The sequence below is a fragment of the Balaenoptera physalus genome, assembly GCF_965194825.1.
Source record: "Balaenoptera physalus genome assembly, chromosome: 1".
In the NCBI taxonomy this organism is placed as follows: domain Eukaryota; kingdom Metazoa; phylum Chordata; class Mammalia; order Artiodactyla; family Balaenopteridae; genus Balaenoptera; species Balaenoptera physalus.
The window spans coordinates 35,432,412-35,454,044 of record NC_138882.1 but is presented as its reverse complement, the minus strand read 5'-3'; the positions used below and the strand labels follow the sequence as shown (position 1 = coordinate 35,454,044).

General features: G+C 46.7%; 1 protein-coding gene across 5 annotated transcripts in view; it reads left to right on the top strand.

Annotated features, from left to right (window-relative positions):
- Positions 1 to 21,633, top strand: part of ATP2B4 (ATPase plasma membrane Ca2+ transporting 4) — a 90,490-nt gene that overhangs the window by 6,616 nt on the left and 62,241 nt on the right. The window contains exon 2 of one of the 5 annotated variants that reach the window (XM_082432500.1): positions 8,436 to 8,614. The exons of the other annotated variants lie outside the window; for them this stretch is intronic. The gene's annotated coding sequence lies outside the window, so the exon portion shown is untranslated. The remainder of the gene's footprint in view (positions 1 to 8,435; positions 8,615 to 21,633) is intronic. 5 annotated transcript variants of the gene reach the window in all.

Below are 21,633 nucleotides of genomic sequence, written 5' to 3'. Positions count from 1 at the left end.
GAGGGAAGCAGGCACTTCCCCACAATGCCATGGGCCAGCTGAGGAAGTCTTCGGACTGAGGGCTTCCAGAATCACCCACCTGCCTTTTGAGGAGAGTCCCCAGTTGTAAGAGGAGGAATCCACCAACAGTCCAGAAGTTGTTTCTGACCAACCTTTCACATCCCTTCTGAATTCTATACTGAGGTGCTTCTGAGAGAAGCCAGCTGTGCCTGCCCTGAGCCTTCATGTGTGGGCTAAGCAAGGGCTCCTAGATCCTCCCTTGCTGGAGCCTGCATAGCGGCTGCACTGTCACTGACCCAAATTACTGTGCTGTTCACCACTGCCTTTTCAGCCTGGTCCTAGCTCTGGAGAGATATCAGGTTTCCAGGAGGCGTATCTCTCACTCCCCCTCTCTTTTCTCCCTGAAAACCCTGGGACTAAGGCCCTGTGTGACTCAGGGTTTTTTTCATGTAGGAGAGGGCTCTTGATCCTTTAGTCAATTCACCTTCTGTCTTGCTTAGGGAGGCTGAAAGAGCAGAAGCCAGGAAGTTGAAAGGGGGCAGACAGGGAGGAGTTTGTTCTCATGCGCTGCCAGGCCTGCCAGAAGAACATGGGACTGAGAGTCAGAAAACTGGTGATCGTGGGACTTCCCTGGTGGCGCGGTGGTTAAGAATCCGCCTGCCAATGCAGGGAACATAGGTTCGAGCCCTGGTCCGGGAAGATCCCACATGACACGGAGCAACTAAGCCCGCGCGCCACAACTACTGAGCCTGCGCTCTAGAGCCCACAAGCCACAACTACTGAGCCCACGTGCCACAACTACTGAAGCCCAGACGCCTAGAGCCCATGCTCCACAACAAGAGAAGCCACCGCAATGAGAAGCCCCTGCACCGCAACGAAGAGTAGCCCCCGCTACTAGAGAAAGCCCGCACGCAGCAATGAAAACCCAACGCAGCCAATGAATAAATAAAATAAATTTATTTATTTAAAATAAAAAGAAAACTGGTGATCTGGGCTTTTGACTACTGTGTGACCTTGACAGAGGCAGGTGATGTCTCTGGGCCTTCGTCTCCCCCACTATAAATTGAAACCAAGCTTGGACAAACAGGCATTTCATTTTTTTTTTTAATTAATTTATTTCTTATTTTTTATGTTTTTGGCTGTGTTAGGTCTTTGTTGCTGCGTGCGTGCTTTCTCTCGTTGTGGTGAGCAGGGGCTACTCTTCGTTGTGGTGCGCGGGCTTCTCATCGCCGTGGCTTCTCTTGTTGTGGAGCACGGGCTCCAGGCACGTGGGCTTCAGTAGTTGTGGCTCGAGGGCTCTAGAGCGCAGGCTCAGTAGTTGTGGCACACAGGCTTAGTTGCTCCGAGGCATGTGGGATCTTCCCGGACCAGGGCTCAAACCCGTGTCTCCTGCATTGGCAGGTGGATTCTTAACCACCGCACCACCAGGGAAGTCCCAAACAGGCATTTCTGATTCAAGATTCTCTTTTTCTACAAAGAGGCAAAACTCTCAACACCCAAACCAAGCTCTTTATCATAGTCTAGCACAATGTAACAGCCTGTAGCTAAGTTCCATCCTTCTTCCCAGGATGACCAGACATAAGGAGACCTAAAAAGATCTGCCCTGTGGACAACCACACCCTCAAGTTTTGGGACTAGAACAGGTTCTTAGAGTCCCCATCTCCACCTGTCTGTAAGTTCAATTGAGTACCTACTCAACACCTTCTAAGGCCATGATTCTGCTACGTCCTAAGCTAGAGAAAGAAAGGTTAGCTAGAGATACAGAAATCCAAGCCTTCAGGTAGTTTACTATCTCCTAAGGAACATGATCCCCCCAAAGAGTTATTAGGTCCAACCATATGAAATTGCCAGTTTGTAACCGCTTTTAACCTATAAAAGGCAATTTAATGTGATTCAACATAATATTAATATTATTAGATATTGGAAATCAGGAACTACAATCAGTGCCGTGGGATGGAGAGATGAGATTTTCATCTGAACAATGGATCGAGTTTGGAGAAATTTGGGTAAAGCCACCAGTTGCTAGGCCGGCCTATCCTACCTCTCAATCCAGACTTTCGGCCCTGGAGGTAGACACATTGGCCGACCCCTTGTTCAGACTCTGGTTGAGATTTCAGCATTAGCATTTCTGGTAACTGGCCAGGGCAGCTGCCCATGGGTAGAGAGGAGAGTGCTGTCCATCTATAGTCCACTATTCCTGTGCCCTGAATGCCCTGCTTCATATCTTGGGGATTGAGAATGGAGGAAACTAAGAAAGGAAGAAATAGGAAATATCCATCTAATATTTGCCCCTCTAGTGGCAGACAACAGCGGGGACACACACTGGAAGCCTCATCTGGCACAGTGATATAGGAGCTGAAGGGGTATTAGTGGGAATGTGGGGACCAGAATTTGGCAGGGCTCACCTGAAAATTATTCTTGGGGGAGGTGATTGCCAAACAGGATTTGAATGAGGAGAGAAAATAGCTTTGATGAAGGAGACGATGGGGGTGGGGGTAGATTGGGAGGAAGGGTGGTACTGCTGCATCTGGCTGAGGACACTCAGCATCGTGGAGAGTCAGATGCTCTGGCAGGTGAGGGAGGCTGTCTGCTCCCTCCTGCTGAAATGCCTCCAGCCCTCTGTCTGAGCCAGCACCTGGGTCTCAAGCAGGATGGCATCTGGCCTCAGCAGCAGCCTGCTGCCTGCCTGCTCGCCTGGTGCTCATGGACCATTAGGATGATTTTTTGATGTTTTCTCCCCACTGTCTGTACTACAACCTTCTTTGTGGGGAGCACTCACAGGACATCTATTAGGATGCTAGGATAGGCAGAGCTGGCATCCAAACTTCCAGGGACTTTCTGACCTTGGTACAGGGGAGGTCAGTCACCAGGCTTTGGGTGGGGGGGGTAGCTCATTTTATTGAGCCAGGCATTTGAGATGGATAGAGTTGGAGAGATGGTCCAATTTCCCTTTATCCCAAGTGAGAAAACTGAAAACTAGAGACTTGCCCAAGGACACCAGACTAGTTGGAGGCCAAGCCCAGTTCTCCCCACTCCAAGTCTGTGACTGGGCCCCTGAGCCCCTCAGTGCATCACTGCGTGAGCCAGATCAATACCAAACCGTGTTGGTACCCAATTTCTCTACCCGTGTAACTGGGAGAATTATTCCAGCCCCTCTTAGGATGACGTGTGACACAATGAAGTCATGTGCTAGAAGCTTTTTGGAAGAAAGATGCTAGAAACCATAAAAGTGCTGTGCTGTGATTGCTATTGTTGCTGCTATTATTAACAATTAAGGTCATTAGGACTAGAGAATATGCAAAGGAGAAGCACTTTTGGCACCACCCTTATCACTGTGTAGCTCCTGATGGACCTGGTTTTCTTCCACAGCCCCTTCCAGGCAGCTGGGCCTTGAGCTGAGAGAGGCAGGATAATGGAGAGGGGAAGCACAAGTCCTGGAAAAGGACCTCCTTCTGCCTGGGTGTCCCCAGCCCAGCCCTTTTCTCAGGATGTGGCCTCTCGGAAGGAGTGTGGAGGGGAAGCGCTCTGACCTTCACTTCTTCCTTGGGAGCTGACTAACCCAGGTTGGCTGGGAGCTCTGATTTTGGGGCTAAGAATCAGCAGGGTTGAGCCACTGTAATGGGACAGCACAGATCGATTTTATTGCCAGAGCCAATCTGTCATTCATTTGCTTGTTTATTTATTTATTTGTTCATTCAACAAACACAAAGTAAGCACAAACTGTGTGCCAGGTGCTACGTTAGTATTTGGAGAGAAGTGGCGTCCAGAAGTCAGGGAAGGACTAAAAATCACCTACTTTCAGCTCAAGGGCAAGCATCCTGAGCCTGGGCGCCCACAGCAAGCTCTGATTGTAGCAGTGTTCCAGAGAACTTGCATTTGTGTTCTTGGAGAATACCTTTAACCCCCGAATTCAGGAAGATAAGGCCTAGATTCCATGAAGGATTGAGCTGGGAGAGGCACCCCTGTGTTACCAATGAGACTGTGGCCTGATGATGAAGGACTTGCCCTTGTCCTTTGCCTTCTGGGCCAGGGCCTGGTGCTGGAGCTGGGTGTTGGTCCAGCCTGGTATACCCAGTCCTTGGGCTGGCATCCCAGTGTCATCTGACTTTGTAATCCCCTGCTTATGTCCTCAGAATCTGATGGGGCAGAGACATTCTGTTGCAGGGATATGCAGAGTTCCATCTGAATGGAACCTCGGAATGAAAAAATGAACTTCAAGAGAAACCCTCCAGTTTCTCCTCCAATCCTTACTTCTCATTTCAGCCCTTCCACCCTACTTGGCAGTGTGATATTGAAGGATAAAAGAGTGGATTTAGATTCAGTTGATACATGTTATACACATCTTTATTGAACCTCAGTTTTCCCATCTATAACGTGTATATAATATCACCTTTCCTTATCTACCCTGTAGAGTGTTGTGATGGACAAATGAGATACGGTAGATGACAGCATTGGGTAAACGCTGAAGTGCTGGATGTATGTAAGGCTTATTATTCCAGTGCCCCCCTTCTCATTTTCCAGTTCGCATTTCGGTCGCCTCTACTGCCCAGTCGTTTGACGCCACTTGCCAGCACATCCTTCTCTGATCTCTCACTGTCCACTCCAGATTCTGCTCTTACCGTGTCTTCTCTCCTTGCCTAGATCAAGATCTAAAACAACACTTGTTGCATCTTAAATAATAACAACAGTAGAAGTAATAGTCTGAGCTAACATCCATTAATTATGTGCTAGGTATTAAATTTGGATTACCTCATTTAATATTCTTTTTTTTAATTTATTTATTTATTTATTTTGGCTGCATTGGGTCTTCGTTGCTGTGCACGGGCTTTCTCTAGTTGCGGCATGCGGGCTTCTCATTGTGGTGGCTACTCTTTGTTGCGGAGCATGGGCTCTAAGCACGTGGGCTTCAGTAGTTGTGGCACGTGGGCTCAGTAGTGTGGCTCATGGGCTCTAGAGTACAGGCTCTGTAGTTGTGGCTCAGGCGCTTAGTTGCTCCATGGCATGTGGGAGCTTCCTGGACCAGGGCTCGAACCCGTGCCCCCTGCATTGGCAGGTGGATTCTTAACCACTGTGCCACCAGGGAAGTCCCATCATTTAATATTCTTAGCAGAAAGTAAAGTAATACTAGTATTATCTTCATTTTACAGATTAGTAAAGATGTTCATAAAACACAGGCTGAGGTGCAACCCAAGTGTAGCCCATTTCTGAATTTCCTCTTTCCATTGCTGAATGACTGAGTGGTTGACAAGAATAGGGAGAGATTCGACAGCATTTATTGAATGTCGGCTAAATATGCTGATTTCAAATTATGTCACAATAACCACCGTCTGAGACAGGTACTGGATTTGTCTTAGACATCATCTGGTTGCAGAACAGAACCAACCCAAAGAAGCACAAGTAAAAGGGGGCTTTAGGAGGTTACAGAGAAATATCACAGGATTAGCATCAGGCAGTGCAGCGCCTGGTGGACCGCGTCTTTTCTCTGGAAGTGCTAGCACTCTCTTCTCTGCCTCCTGGTCCACATGCGCAGCACCCATTGTGGTTCACCAAGCAACAGGTTCAATCTCCAAATTGATATGACCTTCCTGCTTAGCTCTCCAAAGTAAATTAACTCAGTTTCTCCAATATGACCTTCCTGCCTAACTCTCCAAAGTAAATTAACTCAGTTTCTCCATCCAAATGTCAAGAGATGCTGATTTCCAGCTCAGGTCCAATGTCCACCCCTGCTAATTATCCGTGGCCTGCTTGAGGAGAGTGTGGACTAATCAAATCATGACCACCCAGGCCTATCCCTTCAACAGGGGCTATGGGTGGGAGCAGATGTTTCTAGAGGGGAAATCCTTGACCTTAGGTAGATGCAAACCCAAGTATGCTCTTTACCACACCGGACTGTCACTAAGGACATCGTGGAGATGATGCCCTGCATGCAGCCCCTAAAGAAGAGAGCATGTGAGTTGTCCCAGAATCTGCATGTTCAGGTGGGCCTGGAAAAATAAGAATACCATTTTTGAACTCTGCTATATGCCAGGCATTTTATGTACGTTATCTTTTATCCTTACAACATCCCTACAATGTGTCATTGTTTCATTTTATAGATAAGAAAGCTAACACTCAGCAAGCTAAGTTAGGGCTAGGCTGATATTTGACCCAGGGCTGTCTGACACTAAGACCCTTTCTATTAACCAAGACTCACCAAAAAAAAGATATTTTATGTTGATCCTGCTGTAATGTATGTTCCATGAGGGCAAAGGTCTTATTCTTTTTGTTCACTTATGTATCCCACCTAAAATAGTATGTGGCATATAGTAAGTGCTCAATTAAAAAAATCGTTGAGTGGATTTTGTTTTAGTATCTTATGTACTCCTGGGCTTCCCATGGTCAGAGGGAAAAGGGTAATATTCTAACTGTTGGAGGATGGGCCACTGAAATAACTGGGGTAACCCTCTGGGTGTGCCTCTGATCCCTGCTCAACTCTACTTTGATGGGAGACATTAGGAACAGTCCCTCAACATGGAGGAGTCTAAAGGAAAGTATGGCCCTATATCCATCTGTGTCTCCTGTCCTGTACATCTGACCTAAGACACTTAGCCCTGTGAAGGGAGCAGGTGAAAGGAGATTTCCCAAACACTGGAAAATTCACTTACTGGAACAGGAAATAGGTTGCCAAGCTCCTCTCTCCCTAGAGAAAATAATGCTAATTTCCATTGGGTTTTCAGCCCCAGGGTCCAGAGTTTACTAAATCCTGAATCTCTTCCCATGCCCTTCTCTATAGCAATGCTCTCTGTCTTCAATCACCCAGACAACCTTCCCAATCCCAGATTTGGGAGAGTCAAACGGAACTGGGTTCAAGTCTGCCTTGCCATCCTTGTGACCACGGACAAGTTTTTCCATGTGACTGGACTCAACTTTCTCTGAAAAAAGCGGATAACATATTAATAAATAGTGCTACATGTTCTGAGGTCTTGGCCCATAGTAGGTCCTTGTTGAATTTCAGTTTTTCCTCTTCCATCCCTCCAGTTCTCCCTTCTCCATGGATCCCACAAGCCTGCCCACCTGCTCCCTGCTAACTTTTGGGCTGACTACCTTTATAAAAGGGTCATAGCCCATTGTCTCCAGGTAACTGAAAGGCCCAGAAGGCCCCAGCTTCCTGCAACTCTCCACCAAAGGACTTTAGGGGCTGACTGGGGACTCCCATCATTTCCACATGGCAGGTTACCCTCTCAGTGCCAGTTCCAAGATTGTGCTTGATCCTTGCACAGCAAGAGTTCTGGCAAAATAAGGCAGAGTGGCAGGTGGAGAGCTACAGTCACCTCACCTTGTTTGCGCCTGCCTTGCATTCCTCCCCCGGGAGGTAGATACTGTAAGAGCCATGCCGGGAAATCTATTGTTGATGCAGGGAGCCAGACTGGGTGACAGTGCTCTACTTGGTTGTAGAAGCTGTGGCCCAAGGATGCCATTGCTATCATGCAGATCATCTGCCAGCTGCCAAGCAGCCTACTTAATAAACAGGCCAGGAGACTTCCCTGGTGGCGCAGTGGTTAAGAATCCACCGGCCAAGGCAGGGGACACGGGTTCGAGCCCTGGTCCGGGAAGATCCCACATGCCACAGAGCAACTAAGCCCGTGCGCCACAGCTACTGAGCCTGCGCTTTAAAGCCCGTGAGCCACAACTACTGAAGCCCGTGAGCCTACATCCCGTGCTCCACAACAAGAGAAGCCACCGCCATGAGAAGCCCACGCACCGCAACAAAGAGTATCCCCCGCTCACTGCAACTAGAGAAAGCCCGCGCACAGCAACAAAGACCCAATGCAGCAAAAGATAAATGAATAAATAAATAAATTTTAAAAATTAAACAGGCCGGAGAGTCCCAGTCTGGGATCTCCTCCTCTCTGCCCACTACGCACCCACACAAACTTTAGCTGGTATGAAGTGGCAGCTTGGCCAAGGTAATGCATGAACCAGAACTTGCCCTCCCTGAGCTGGAAGGGGCTTGGCAGTGAGAGGCTGGGTTCTTGCTCCTGCTTCCTGTGGATTACTTAAGTGCTCCAGGCTCTCTTGGAGTGGAGGAGATTCTCCAGCCCCCTCCCAGTCTCTCAGGGATGGCATCCAGTGACAGGAGATGCTTTCAGAAGAAGTGAGCATGTGAGTATTAACCAAGTTCGTGTGAGCAGGCCTATGGCAGTGTGGTTGCCGGGACGTGTCAACTTTTTCGGCTCTGGCTACAGCATCAGCCTAGCCCACGCACAGCCTGTGAGCTGCTTGAAGGGGGGAGTGGTGCCTTCGTTAGCTCTGTTTAGCCAGTGTTTAGCACAGTTCTTGGTTCAAGGAATGATCATCAGTAAACGCTGGATGGATGAATGACTGAATAAACAAATAGAAATTTTTCTGTAAACTAGAGTCAAGATCACAGCAGAGTTTACCTTTTTATTTCCCAGGGTCACCATCCCTGTTCAACACTTCATCATCTCATGCTGAATAATTGCGAAGGACTCCTAATGACGAGCAGGGTGGTCTAGAGGAACGAGTTCTAGATTAGAAGTTGCGAGATGTGGAATTTGAACCCTTTAAGTTGCTCTGTCACTTTGGGGATAGATCGGGGCTGCTGTTTGTTCAGGTGCAAAATGAATAGTCTGGCCTAAGTATACTGCAGGGATGTTTTAACTCCCAATTCTCCTCATACCCAAACAACCCTGCAGATTACTTAGAGCTGGTTAGCAAATTTTAAAAATAAGATTTCCCATAGAAATCCAAATTTCTTGCCTCTTCTCCAAAAGTGGAAGTCTGACAAAAATCCTACCTTTTTTCCATGGCAACAGTTAGCAGGAACTGAGTACCTGCCGCCCCATTCAGACACGCGTATGCTTTCTAGTTTGCCACGAACTCCTCCTCTCCCTGCTGCCTACTGCCTAACGCTCAGCCTGCTTCACTCATTTCTGTGCCTGCCTGGTCTGTGTAGGCATTTGAATTTGCAAACCTAGAATGGGGAAAGCAAAACTTCTAAGGGTGGAGGCAAGGGCACCTAGGAGGGGGTAACAGCTCAGCTGGGCTTGGTGGCAGAGACTGGGGGATCTTCCTGGGAGGTTGGTGACTGGGTTGTGAAAAGAAACAGTAGCCAGTGCCCCAGGAGACTTTGCTTAGGGAGTTGGCCTCCAAGAATTGTTAAGCCTGTCTGAGGAAGCTGTCCCCACTTCACCTGTTTCCTTTTCCTCGGACCCCTGCTGGGAGATTGTGAGGCTCCCTGGGGCTGCCTCTGTATAACTTTACATGGCCACTACAAGGTGGGGAGGAGGGCTGGGGCTCCATCTTAGAACCGTGGCAATGGTGGTAATTCCCTTTTCACTTCTTTCTGTTGTCCAACCTCCACTAGTGTTTTGGGCACAAACAGATCAGACCATTGGAATAAATACAACATGAGGCAACCCAGGATTCCAGCTGTATTCAGATTGGTGAAGTGCACGTTCTCCTGTTAACTTACTCAGCTTATCTCATGCACCTGTTGCTGTAAACAGCTGCACTTCAGAGCTCCCCAGGGCTGGCCAATCCCAAAGTCCCTTGTCTAACTGGAAGCTAACTTGTGCCCCAGTGTAAGTCAGGGCTGTTTCTCACTCAGTTCCTTAGTTATCCTGTCTAAGCCCTAGGCAACTCTGCCTCTCTCTTACCCTAAGCAGGCAGAACATCCCCTGCATACCCACTCACAGAATCTGTTTTTCGTACTTTCTGGTTTGCATGCTTTTCTTAAGGGATAAGTAAGACTTCCATAAGTCCAGAGATAATTGTTAACATTTTCGTGTATTCTCTTTTATTCTTTTATATATGTAGGTGACTCTAAACATTTTTAAAACAAAATTGGGACTACATTGAATATCAAGTTTCTGATTCAAATTTTTTCTTACCCAATACTAAGTCATGAGCATTTTCCTACATCCTAAGAAACTGGCCACAAGTCAGTTAAAAATATGGTCCATGGAATCAAATAATAGCAGGCAACCTGAGGCAAAAGGTTGATGTGATTTGGGAAGGGAAATAAAGATACTGTTGCCTGCACCCTTTGCCTTGAAAGTTGACAGTCTGGAGCCAACCTGGGTGGGGCACAGGGGTCTGAACCTGGGATGAAGAGATCAGAGAGGGGAGAAAGCTTGGAATTCTTGAATTGCCTTTGAAAATTCTTTCCCTTTGTGTGTCTGGATCCCACATGAGGGTCCAGGCCAACTTGTGTTTGAAGTGAGAGTTAAAAATGTAAAGTGCCTTTTACACAGGCTCCGTTAAGGGCCGGGCTCTCTGGAAGAAGATGTGGAACACCCTAAATCAAGCCCCGTATAAACCTGTGAGAGGAATTACTCATTAACGGCAGAGAGGCTGGCTCCTCCTGCTCTCACACTAGCCCCTGGTTGGAAAGAACCACATGGCTTTCCTGCCTTCTTTCTCTTAAATGCGTATGTGTGAAAGAGGCTGAGTATACTTTATCTTGGGCTGTATATATTTTTTATTATTTTTTCAATTATTTAAAAAATTTTTATTTATTTTTGGCTGTGTTGGGTCTTCATTGCTGTGCACGGGCTTTCTCTAGTTGCGGTGCGCGGGCTTCTCATTGTGGTGGCTTCTCTTGTTGCGGAGCACGGGCTCTAGGCACGCGGGCTCAGTAGTTGCGGCACGTGGGCTCTAGGGTGTGCAGGCTTCAGTAGTTGTGGCACGAGGGCTCAGTAGTTGTGGCTCAAGGGCTCTAGAGCACAGACTCAGTAGTTATGGCGCAAGAGCTTAGTTGCTCCACGGCATGTGGGAGCTTCCTGGACCAGGGATCCAACCTGTGTCCCCTGAATTGGCAGGCAGATTATTAACCACTGTGCCACCAGGGAAGTCCCATCTTGGGCTGTATTTTTAAAGAAAAGAAATGGTTTTTTTGTTTTTGTCTTTTAAATAATCATCGAGGACTAGATCAGGGAGGGGCAGAGAGAAAGGAGTTAGGAAGAGCAAGAGGCCGTCACCACCACCAAAATTAGCAAACGTAGGGCTGGGGACAAAGACAAGGTCGAGTGCATATGATGGAGACAGAAAGTCCCTGTGCTTTTGGTAGGCAGCTCAACACCCCTCAACAGTTAGGATGCTTTGGAATGAAAGCCTAAGATGTCAGCCTCTTAGAGGTTGCACAAACCAGCAATTATACATTTGAGAGTGACAAAGAGTCTTGGTGACCACCATGATGGATATAGACTTATCCGAAGAATGTTGGCACTTGTTCAGTGCAGGCTCAAGGGCTGGGACACGAAGTCTTGGGTTCATCCACGAGCTGGTGCCACCTCCCTACGTGACTCTGGGGAAGCCTTCCACCATTTTGTCCCCTGGCCTACAGGGAGGTTTCACCTTTGCACTTTCCTCCTTCCTAGGGAGGTTTCATCCCTGTACCTTCCTCCTTCCTAGGCCATCTTAGGGAGATAGATGAGGAAGATGGAGGGAGATGCTTTGGTTTCCATTATGAAATAGAGGAATCTTTGTTATTATACTAGTTACTCCAGAACCTCCTGCCATAACACAGGAAAATAACAGACTGGGTGTTATCATTGCAGGTGTCACCCAACTGCTAAGCTTCAGCCTTTTCATTCTCCTTAAAGTGTCAGATAATATAATTCTGAATACCTTACAGGATCATTACAAGAATCATATGAGACAATGGATGTAAAAGTACTTTGTACAACGAAGATTCTTGAGTGGGGAAGCCCCTCCTCACTCACGTGACTCCTCTGAGGTTTGGAAGGCCTTTTCTCCAGCTCATCTAAAATTTGAGCCCTCTTTCTTAGGTAGGGTGGGTTCTCTCCGTGCTGTAGATGGAGGGTGAGACCCAGCAAGTGTGAATGGTTTGCTCAAAGTAGGTAAAAAAGCTGGAACTCTAGAGGCACTAAAAAGAGCCCCTTAATGGAGTTCCACTCGACCATGCCACTAGCTAACAACGTGACCTTGAGCAAACCCCTTAACCTCTGAACCTCAGTTTCTTCATTTGTCATTTGTTTCTAACCATGAGAATTGTTAATAGATAATCTAGGGGGAGAGTGTAGAATCTAAATAGAAGTGTTCTGAAAAGTTAAAAGCACTATATATGTGTGAAAGTACACTGTTAGAGCTCAGAGGTGTTCCTGAGGATGTCAAGATGAACCAGTGTTTAAGACTACAAATCCTAGAATCCTATTATATCAGAACTGGAAGGGGCTATCACTCAACTCCCTCAATTTTACAGACGAGAAAAATTGAGTGCAGGGAATCCACACAGTCCCCACTTGTACCCTGACCAGGTCACACTCTACTCTAGGGCCCAGGTTCCCCACATGAGTGCGGTGCCCTCCAGTTTGACCTCTCCCTCATCCCAGCGCGGAGGAGTGAGCACTGGAGATCACGCACTCTGCATACACACCATAGTGTCCTGTGTCACAGGCGCTCAGATTTAACACAGCCTTCCCTTCCACTGGGATGCTAACATCTAGAATCACCCCAGTATTTGTCCCTGCCCTCTGACATCATGCAGCCGCTGAAAATCAACATTCGTGAAGCGCGCGTGCTGGGCAGAGTGGGGAGCTCGGCCCTGCGCCCAGCGGTCACAGCAGCGCCGGGACAGGGCTCTCTGGAGGAAACTGCTGAGCAGCCGGCTGAGCCATTGAAACCGCGGGGTTGAGCTCTCGAGTGTTTAGGGAGGCTAGGTGAAGGGCGGGGTGAGACCTGGAAGGGTTCCCGAGGCTGAAGGGTGGCGATTCCTCCCCGGGGTGTGGCACGGGGAGGACAAGAATCCTGGGGGAGGACCGGGGGCTGCCCGGCCTGACGGCGCGATGAGTCACTGCCTCCTCTGAGCAATCCCGGGCGGAGGGGTGGAGGCGCCCGCCTTCTCCCGGGCTTTGGTGCAGAGCCAGACTTGGAAAGGGCCGAGGCATTTGCTGCCCCAGCTGCTGCCGGGGCCGGGCCCGGGCGCGTTGGGAGCCGAGCTGCGACACGTCGGAACCCGGCCGCCCCGGGCCAGGGCGAGGGCGAGGGCTAGACCGGCCCAGCGAGCGGAAGGGGAGGCCCGGGCAGCTGCGGCGGCCCAGCTGCTACCCTGGGGCTCCGCCCGCCTACCGTACAGAGGCCGGCGCGGCAGCGTGTGGAGGCTGGGCCGGGGATTTCGTGCTGGCGGAGGCTCGGGAGCTCATCGCTGGCCTCCCGCGCCCAGAGCCTGCATAGAGCTCCCTGTCTGGGTGGGGTTGGTGGCAGCAAGAGGACCCAGGAAGTCTCGGCGGGAAGGGGTGGGGGTTCTCCCCGAGCTATTTTACTTTGGATCCAAGAGGAGACTGGCGCTTAGGCCTCTGCCCCCAGTTGCTGTCTCCCTCCATTGTGAAATGAAATGCCTCTCTTCCACCTCTCCCCGCCCAAAGCGGGGGATCAGGTCACTGCCGACTTCTCCCTCCCACCTTCCTTCTGTGCCCCTCCCGCCTTCTGGCTCTCTGGTCTCTAGAGGAATAATGCAAATCAGCCCTCTGCCCTGCTTCCCTTTACTCCCACCTCTACCCGACACCGCGCCCGCGCCCCCCCCCCTCCGCCCCCACGCCCAAAATCAGAATTTCTAAATTGGTTGATATGTTACTAGCTAACATGGTCAAATGCAGTATATTGACTGTGTTGTTAAATGGCAACTTTAGACCGTGAAATCGACAACAGAAAGTCTTATCTAAAAGAGTCTTGCTAACTTAACTTTTGGTAGATCCATGACTTTGATCACGCAGATTAAAAAATGTTGCTGGCGGAAATACTGGAAACATTTTTCTTTCTTCTCTCTCTGATCTCTAGCTCTTTTTCTTCCTTTTATTTCTCTGGTGCACAAAAATGGATGGTTCATGATACATTTTCTTCACTGGTTTATGCATGTCTCTCTTTTGCTACTTATTTATATAGGTTATTAATGTATTTTAATAACCTGTTAAAGACGCCTGAACTCACCACCCAATCCAAAAATGAGATCACTCCCATATTTTGCATCCACCTGTAAGCCCTTTCTATGCTATCCCCCTACCTCATCACCCATCCCAACCACTATCCAGAATTTTGTGTTTACCATTCTTTGGATAAACATACGTATGCCTAAACAAATATATTATTTAATCTTCATATTCTTTATTAAAAATATATACTGTGTACAGTCTTCTGGGGCTTGCTTATTTTCATTCAATATTATAATACTAAGATTCATCCCTGTTGAGTGTAGCTGCAGTTCATTCGTTTTCACTGTTATGTAATATTCCATTAGCAAAGCTATCATGCTTTTTCACCATAATGAAAAGTGCTACCACAAACTTTCCTGTTCATGTTTTTCTCTGCAAGTCACTCCTAGGTATCAGTCTCAGAAGGGAACTGGTAGGTCTTAGTATGTGAATATTCAGCTTTATAAGATAATGACAGATTGTTCCCAATATGTTTGTAGTGGTTCTGCCTCTACCAGTAAAGTGTAAGAGATGCTGTTGGTCCATGTCCTCTCAAGTGCCTGGTATCGTCAGACTTTCAAATTTTTGCCAACTGAATGGTGTAAATAGTGTCTCTTAGTGGTCTTGATTGGCATTGCTCTGATTACCAATGAAGTTGAACAGCAGAAATAACACTTCACAGATCAGACCCACAAAAATTGCAGACATTGGAGTTATTGGATATAGAAAATTTTAAAATATATTTAATATGTTAAAAGAAATAGGAGGGTATTGAAAGAATGATGCAGGGACAGGAAACTCAATTGACCAGGCAGATATCCAGAGAGAACTTCTAAAAATGAAAAAAATACAACAAAAGAAGTTAAAATTTCAATGAATAGCTTAAAGTAGTATTTTGCAGCTAAAGATAAAATTAACAAGTTATAAGATATTTCTGAGTAACTATAGACAATGGAAGATGGAAGAGATGAAGATGGAAAATGTGGAAGAGGTATAGAGGCATAGAAAATAGATCAGAGATTGGCCACATAGTAAATATTTTAGGCTTTGTGGCCCATATGGTCTCTGTCATAACTACTCAACTCTGCTGTTGTAACATGAAATCAGTCACAGACAATATATAAATGAATGGATGTGGCTGTGTGCCAATGAAGCTTTATTTACAAAAACAGGCAGCAAGCCAGATTTGGCCCAGGTTGTATAGTTTCCCCACCCCAGGAATAGAGTAAAAAAGATCCCAATATACACTTAATTAATGCTCCATAATGAGATAATAGAGAAAATAAGAGTATGACAATGTTTAAAGCAGCAGTGGTCAAGAATTGATGAAGTATAATCATTATATTTGTGAGGCCTAATGAATCCCAAGAGGGATAAATAAAATTCACCATTAGACACACAATAATGAAACTACAAAACACCAGAGATAATTTTAAAGTAACCCAAAAGATAAATTATCTTCAAGGGAATGACAATTAGACTGACAACAGATTTTTCAACCTCAACAGTAAAAGCGAGAAGATAGTGGAATAATATCTTCAAAGTTCTGAAGCAAAAAACTGCTAACACAATATTCTGTCATCAGTGAAAATCTTCCAAGAATGAGGGCAAAATAAGGCCCTTTGTAGACAAACAAAACCAGGTTTCTACCAATAGGCCTTCCACAAAAGCAACTTCTAAGGGAAATAGTTCAAGAAGAAGAAAAATTACCCACAAGGAAGGTACAAGGAAGAATGATAAGCAAAGAAAATTATAAACATGGTGCTAAATCTAAATATTACTCACAAAGAAAATAAAGGTAACAGTGTCTAATTTATAGCAATAAAGTGAAGCTGTAATTAAAATTGCCAGTAACAATAGCATATAAATTGGAAGATAAGTAGAGTTTAAGTGTTCTAAGGTCCGAGTATTGTTTGGGAAGAGGTTAAAGATATTGATTATCAGAAGTTTTTAAGTTAAATATACATTCTAGGATTTTAAGATTTCTAGGCTAACACTAAAAAACTAGGAATAATATAACTTCCAAACTAGTGGAGGGGAAGAAAATGGAAAGAAAGAAAAGAATGAAGACAATAGGAAATGTTACAGTTTAAAAAGGTTAAGGCTATGCTATGGAAGAAAATAATAACTGTTACCATTTATTGAGTAGATGTCATGTTAGTCATTGTGAATCATTAATCTTCATAATTTCAGGTAATATACAAAAGAGTACCAGGCACAAAGTAGGCATTAAAATGTCAGTTTCTATTATTACTATATGTCTGTGCTTAAAACAAGATCTGGAACTTAGTAAGCACTCATTTATTGAAAAATGAATTAAATGGGAGTGAATATTGATCCCTATCTAAAAATGAACAAACTGAGTCTCTGAGAAACACGATAAAAAGAAAAGCATCAGGCAGCATGAGAATGAAACTCGGCGGCTCTTCTACTTAGGAGCTTTGTGGTTTTCAGCATAAATGCCCCTCAATTTTCTTATCTGTGAAAATAAGTCAAACAGTGATTGACACATGACAATGCTCATTAAATGCTTAGTGCTCACTAAATGATAGATGCTATTGGTAGGGAACTTGTGCAAAGTCACAGAGCTTGGATTCCAATCCAGGTATTTGGAATTCAACCACACCTACTTTCCCCTCTTCCATGTAGTAGACTTTCCCTCTCTTCTTTGATGCAGAAGTATCCACATAATAGCTGAGAGCAGGAGCTTTGGATTCAGGCAGACCTGGGTTCATGGCCGGGCTTGACCACTATAGGACCTTAGTTAACTATAGGACTTTGGGCCTCAACTTCTGCAACTGTTGAAAGGGGATAAAAAAAAAAAAGCTATTAAAAAAGGTGGTTGTAAGATTGTGAGACTGCATGCCAATCACTTTGATGGTGGAGATCACAAATTAGATCCCAGTTTAATATAAGAGAGAGTAAGAGCTTTAGGGAGCAGTAAGAAGAGAATGGTTTCTAACACTGGAAAAGAGATTAGTCTGGATGACCTTAAGGTGTTCATTTCTTCCTTAAGCAGAAGCAAGGGAAATACTGCAGTGCTTCTCCACTCACCTTCTGAAGGTGAGCAGGTCTCTAGTGACTCCAGACCCAACAGTTGAAATGGGCTGATTGATAGTGTTAAATAATAACCACAATAATTATATTTGAGTGCTTACTGTGTGGCAGCACTGTGTGCCTTTACATGGATTATTCAGTTATCTCAAAATCTTTTGAAATATTTTAAGTGGGGTTACTATTATCATCCCCATTTTATCAGTGCCAAAATGGAAAAACAGAGACATTAACTAACTTTCCCAAGGTCAAACAGGTAGTGATGGTGATCTGGGGTTTGGGCCCACCTGCCCACAGAGCCTGTGCTCTTGATCACTGCACTATACCTTAAAAGGTGACTGGTCCCTGAGAAAAAGAACCCTCATGTCTGGAAAGCACCTTCAAGGCAATAATGTGGGAAAAGTATGGCCTTTGCCAAACTCGGGTTTGGATTCTGGCTCTGCTTTACTGTGTGGCCCTAGACAAGGTATTTAACCAGTTTTCTTCTCTGTAAAATAAGGGTGGTAGTATCCACTTAGTTTGTTGGATCAAATGAGATCGTATATGAGGTCCTTAGAAAGACTGGATACCCTGTATTTCCATCATGGGTCAGGAAGGCCTTAGCTGTACCTGTTCTAAGCAGATGCCTATGCCTATATTTATTTTTGGCTGCGTTGGGTCTTCGTTGCTGCACGCAGGCTTTCTCTAGTTGCGGTGAGCAGGGGCTACTCTTCGTTTCAGTGCGCAGGCTTCTCATTGTGGTGGCTTCTCTTGTTGCGGAGCACTGGCTCTAAGTATGCGGGCTTCAGTAGTTGTGGCACGCGGGCTTAGTTGCTCCGCGCCATGTGGGATCTTCCCGGAGCAGGGCTCGAACCCGTGTCCCCTGCATTGGCAGGCGGATTCTTAACCACTACGCCACCAGGGAAGTCCCTGCTCTCTTTTCTTTAATCGAATTTCTTTGGGCATATCATAATTTGCAATAATATGGAGAGAACAGCCTCTTGCAGCAGAACACGGAGGGGTGTCACTGTCCCAGATGGTGGGAGAGGGTGCAGCCAAGTGTGCTGTTTGTAAACTCTGCTCTGAAGCCTCTTCTGGGGTTTCACCTTTCCAGAGGTCTCTTCCCAACAGGTACATAATGTGCTGACGTCACCTGAACCCAGAAGTGCTAGTGGCAAAGGAGAGAAGGGATTATCTGGGGCTACAAGCTTGCCTTTGCCTGCATTCTTGGGTCCAGAGCCTACTGCTGCCCCAGGGATGCTCTGTTTTCAGTGCTGTAGGCAAAGGGTCTAGAGACTCTAGAGCAACTTTGGTTTTCCTGTTTATATTTTTAAGTTTTTGTTCGTATGTTTTTGTTTTTTATATTTCTTCTCATCAATCTCTGTCATTTCTGGTCTCCTGCTTGGCACGTCAGTATTTCTGTGTGTACTATACTATAATCATAGGGTTTATTAATAGAGACGTGTCCTGTCTTCTTTATTTAGACTTCTGTATCTGGGAGTTCCCTTAAGGGAAGGGCTCTCTTCCTTTCTCTGAATCTTCCTCCACCCTTTTTTGTTCTCCCTTCTCTGCTTCTCTCCCTTTCACACCCCCTCAATGCACCAGAGCTGCATAGCCTTTATGTGGACCACAATCTGTACCCTCAAGGTGTCCGTGGCTAAGATGATGACACACACTGTCATCACACATACCCTCAGCATGTCTCACAGTTACTTCTCAGGGGAAGTGGGAGAACCTATACTAATCCTCTGAGCTCATCAGGACAGGAATCTCCCAACATCCTGGGTTGGGCCTAAAATCATCTGACTGTTTTATATAGGCTGCTCTCTTATCTCTTATTCCTGTTTCTCTCCACTTTCTTTATAGGAACTTGTAGCATGTAGTATGTCTTAGCTTCTAGGCTCTTCCTGTGGTTGCGTGGCCTTAACTGAGTCATGTCACCTCTAAGACCATGTGTTATAAAGTCTGTAGAAGGAATAATATCATCAGTCCTGTTTATCTTAAAAGACTGCTTTCAGATCACACATCAAAGTGCTTTGAAACTACAAGGCAGTACCCGGATGTGAGTTCTTACCACAATCTTCTTTGACTCTCATGAACTTTTCTGCCTTTCTCCTCAGTTTTCCTGACACCACTTAACAGAAAACCTCAGGCAGACAGATTCCCAAGATAAAGCTGCAAAAGTTGGAGATTATGGAGAAGTCCATGAATGGAGAGTATCAATGTCTTCCTGGCACACAGAGCCAGGATCCAGACCCAGTACTGGGAGGTATAGGAACAAGGTGGCCAGAGGCACTGTGAGCCTCTGACAAAGGGGCAGCCTTGGTTGCCTCCATTCTGCAAAAGCTTCTTAATGCAACTGATCTTCATCCAAAGGCAATGGGCCTTTGGATACAAAAGAAGTAATAACCCTCTCAACTTCATATGAGACCAGTTACTCTCATTATCTCCTTTTTTCAGATGAGGAAATTAAGGCCTAGGCAGAATGGATTTGGAGGAGAGTGTGCTGAGGGGAAGGCAAGCCTAGTGCTACTTGGGAAGAACTGTTAAGGGAAAGCCTGTGAGCTGTGAGGGGCAAGAGCCTGGCCAACAGTGGGCAGATCTGGCCCCCAGGCAGAGCTCCATCAGGGCCTGGGCCCACGGGACTGGCTGCTTCTGGTGTATCCTCTGGTCACACTGGATTCACTTCTGATTTTCTTCTTTAGATATTTCTTAGGGTCTACTGACCCAAGGCAATGTGCCAGGTTGACGGTTAAGCGCAACTGCCAGCCCGTAAGACACCTTTATAAAGATGTTAGCAAGATGCTCCCTTCAGATGAACGCAGCACATGGGTGCATAGCCTACCTGGCAAAACTTAGCATGTCTCATCTCCCAACCCCCTCCTTACCATGGCTCATCATATTCAGGGCACACTCTGCACACCTGTATGTAGCAGCTCTGGAAAGCTGTAAGAAACCTCTGCTTTGCTCAGGGTGTGGGCTGAGCCCAGAGTTGGGGGGTGAGGGTGCTGTGAGTGAGCGCTCCCTGGCAGTCACGTGATGGCTGCAAGCTGGCCTGCAGAGCAGACCCTGGAGGTGTTGGATACACACAGGTGAATGGGTAAGTGAGGTATTTCCGCCCTTCATTTGACACCTAAGACAGATTTCTTTGCATCATCTGCCCCCCGCTTTCCCATCTAGATTTTTTTAAGTTAATTAATTAATTATTTTAAAAATTTATTTTATTTTTGGCTGCGTTGGGTCTTCATTGCTGCGCGCGGGCTTTCTCTAGTTGCAGCGAGCGGGGGCTACTCTTCGTTGCAGTGCGCGGGCTTCTCATTGCAGTGGCTTCTCTTGTTGCGGAGCACGGGCTCTAGGCGCGTGGGCTCAGTAGTTGTGGCTCGCGGGCTCTAGAGCACAGGCTCAGTAGTTGTTGCACACGGGCTTTCTTGCTCCGAGGCACGTGGGATCTTCCTCGACCAGGGCTCAAACCTGTGTCCCTGGCATTGGCAGGCGGATTCTTAACCTCTGCGCCACCAGGGAAGCCCCTAGATTTTTTTTTTTTTTTTTTTTTAATATTTACTTATTTGGCTGCGGCAGGGTCTTAGTTGCAGCACGTGGGATCTTCGTTGCAGCATGCGGGATGTTTTAGTTGTGGCATGTGGGCTCTTAGTTGCAGCATGCAGGATCTAGTTCCCTGAACCCAGGCCCCCTGCATTGGGAGCACAGAGTCTTAACCACTGGGCCACTAGGGAAGTCCTCCATCTAGATTGTATAGTCTTTTTGTCCTAGTGCCCAGCACAGTGTTTGACTCATAGAGGCTTCAGTGTAAAATGAGGGGATTTGTATTAGGCTTTCCCCAAAGTTCCCTGCCAGGCTATGATTCTGGGATTCTGTGAGGTGTTTGCTGTAGCTGGTAGGAAGTGCAGAGGATCTGCTCCCTGAAAAGCCGAGGAACTTACTCTTGAGTGCAGTTACTAATAATGAAGTTGTGATTAGGTCTGGCCTGTCTCCTAGCTTGTGGCCAGTCAACCCCTGGCCCCACTCTGCTTTGAGAAGGTAGCGGGGCATACATGGTACTTAACCTACAGAGGTGCTGCAATCACTGCTTCTGGGTGTAGTGGAGTGCTGAGCAGGTCTGTCTCCTTTCCATCTCTCCAGTGTGAGTCAAGCTGGCAGCAGCTCTAGAGGAGGCATCCAGGGGGTTCTTGTACAATGCAGAGAGCTGCCCATGAGCATGAAAGGGAATTCCTAGGCCAGGTGGCCCCATTCACCTGCCAGCTCCTGCTGGAAAGACATGGTAGCATTTTGGCACTTGACACCACTTTGCCCCATCTGGCTCCTTTTGGAACGAGAGTAAAGAGTCCTGACCAGGGGGCCTGGAGAGGCAGTACGCTGATGCTGGTGTAGGGAGCGGCCAGTGGGGTGGGCCTCAGTTCTGGGGAACAGCACCTCTACGCATCACTTCTGGGGACAGTTGTCTCACCTGTCCTCTTGCAGGCAAAACTTAGAGGCTTTGGAGGTCCTTGCCTCTCCCAAAGCAACTCAGTTTCAGCCTCTGTTCTCCTTGCCTCCTAGGTTAGGTTGGCTGGGCATTTGATATAGAAGAGAAGTTGCTCATCTTCCTATGTAATTCCTAGGTTTATTTCACCCCCTACATAGTGCCTTATCATCCTAAAAATGGGGCCTT